Genomic DNA, 2,830 nt, shown 5'->3' with positions numbered 1-2,830 from the left:
CATATGTATCAAAGGTCTTGCATACTCAATTATGACATAAGGTAGTAGTTTTTGAAAAGATGTTACACAGTTTTCCATATGTATTTTTATATTAAACTTTGAATCAATTCTGGGATCCGGGAATTGTCTGGGAATCAGTTTAAGAATTTCAGTTATGTTATTTCTGTGGAGTCTTATCAGTTCTCTCGCTAAGAGAATAGACAAAATTCGTATCTCTGAAAGTAGGTTTTGATTTATTTCTCAATATATTTACTTCTTATCAGGTAAAATTTAATTTAAGCTTAGAGATCTCAAATCATCTCTGTTGAAATACAAAAGGTGTAAGCAGATAGATATGGAGTCCTTGCCTCAAGGAATGTAAGTAGATTGTATTTTGTTTTCTGATTCTAATTAGATATAGTCATTATTATTATTTTGTTCATTATATATTTTGATAAAGGAACATAATAACAGGTGTTTTCCATATACTTGCAAAATAACAACATATGCGAGAGAATGGAGCACATATCCGAGTCGGTGTTTGTGGGACTGTGTGAGATGGTGGGGACGTCACAACAGGTGGCCCTCAGGAGGAAGTCAAGGGACATCAGTGAGATGGTGGAGAGACGAGTTTCACCCTTTAATGCGTTCATCAGGATGATGAGTGGAAGTCAGAGAGAAGGATTCAGACTGAAAGGATCAGATCTGGACTTTATGTTTTGGTATAACAACCACCGAGTGATCATGGACATGTCTCAGTCGGAGTATTACAACACATCTAATGAAACCTTGATTCTCTCTGACAGTTCTGAGAGTCCACCAGGATTCACATTACTTCAGTTACTTACACGATTCACATACAGAGAAGTCGAATCAGAATTAGTCATCATGAACGGCAGAGTCTTTATATCTAGTTCTAAGTACAGAAACTTAACTTGTTCAGCAGTATTTCCTAATTCTACTGTACATGGACCCTGTGGTACTGGTTTAGTGGGAAGGACAGAATATGATACTGGTTTCTGTTTTGTTTGTGACTTTTGGCCTTTGTATGCCTCCTCATGGATAGATAGATGCCACTCATGGCCTATTCCTGAAGTTGTTCATGATATTTTAAGAAGTGGATGTCACTTTGTAGCAATAGGACATCCATTAGGACCAAATGAAAACCAAGAGTGGAGAATTTCTTTCTCACAGGCAGAATATAAACTTGTGTATTCAATGAACCACAGTCAATTTTTGACATACGGATTGTTAAAAATATTTTTAAAAGAAGTTATAAATCAACAATCAGAGGAAACCAAAAACTGTTGTGTTCCTATCACATGAAGAAAACAGTTGTTTGGGCAATTCAACAAAACACACTTCCCCACTGGCGCCCACAAAATCTCCTGGCCGGTTTCTAGATCTGCTTTAAACTCCTCCTTAAATGGGTTTATGAGGGAATTTGTCCGAACTTTTTCATCCCACAAAACAACCTGTTTCTGACAAAGGTCCATGGTTCAGCACAAAACAGATTGTTTCTACAGTTACATGAACTGTACAACAAAGGTCTGGCCTGTCTGTTACAGAGTTCCTCTATCAGGTTTTACATCATTGATGTCCTGTACAATCCTAAACGTTTTGTTCATACAGATGAAAGACTACTTTTATCTGAAATTGATCTTGGTGCAGAACTTTTGAAGGATCCTACTCCATTTACTATATTTCCAGAAGGACTTACCAAAGCCATGCATACAATAGAACAGTTATTAGAATTACCACATTATCAGACTGTAACATTGCAGACACTTACAGTCTCCATATTTCAGAGTCTTGCTTTTATAGCATCAAACAAGTGCGCTAACACCAGTGTCAACAAACAGATGTATATTGCAGACAAAATGTCCTGTCATATGCTATTAAGAGCAACTAAGTTTGGGTGTATTTCTGACATGTTGTACATTGCCATGTATTATTACGGGACACTCAGATACAGGGAAGCTTTATCTGTAATAGAGATGACAAAGGTCAAGTTAGCACGGCCATATCTGATGTATTGGAATCGTGTAGACAAAGAGAGGTATACTGAGGCTATGGGGGGACAGTCCTGGTCTACAAAGATGAGACAGGCTGTGGTTATGGATACCATACTAAACAACAAAATCTATTACATTAATAAACTTATACCAGAACAACAGTATCCTATACAGAACAGTAGGTTTGCATTACGTATCCCAAAGTTTGTAATGTTACATTTCCTCGAGGTATTGTGTTCCAGACACTTTGATACAACATTATCACAGACAGCTCTATATGACCTACAGGTCTTAGTCCACCATGATCAGGACCTATATGTACCTGATCTACTCAGAGACATCTCCTGGGAGATCCTGGGGATCTGTCAACAGATCACAGGGAACTTCCAGGCTGCTCTATACTCATACTAACAGTCACTCACACAGTATCCTTTACACAGAACACAAACTGCTACACAGAGGAGAATACAAGATATTGTCAGTCAAACAAACATCACTAATTGATAGTAATTTTGACAACCATCATACTCAAGAAAGTTTTAAATTGTAATGCATTTCTTACCTTAATTCTTTAAGAGGCATTTCATTTGATTTATTATCTGAAATCCACATTTAATTAGTAAGTGTTCTTTGTTTTGGTTTTATTAACTTTTATAAAATACTTATCTGATTTTTTCTGCAAATTGTTACATGCTTTTCCAGTTTTATGGAAGTGGAACAAACGTTATGAAAGATCGTCTTTTTTTCAATGTATCACAGTATATCCTATTCTTCATATTTATGATTTGAAATGTTTTCTTATTGTATGTACCTATGTGAACGGTTACTTATCGGTA

At 36.3% G+C, this 2,830-nt stretch overlaps 1 pseudogene; it reads left to right on the top strand.

Annotated features, from left to right (window-relative positions):
- Positions 1-528: 528 nt before the first annotated feature.
- Positions 529-2,598, top strand: LOC128181864 (uncharacterized; annotated as a pseudogene).
- The last annotated feature ends 232 nt before the right edge of the window (positions 2,599-2,830 follow it).

Source organism: Crassostrea angulata, chromosome 4 (genome assembly GCF_025612915.1).
Source record: "Crassostrea angulata isolate pt1a10 chromosome 4, ASM2561291v2, whole genome shotgun sequence".
NCBI lineage: Eukaryota > Metazoa > Mollusca > Bivalvia > Ostreida > Ostreidae > Magallana > Magallana angulata.
This window is presented reverse-complemented; position numbering and strand designations above follow the sequence as displayed.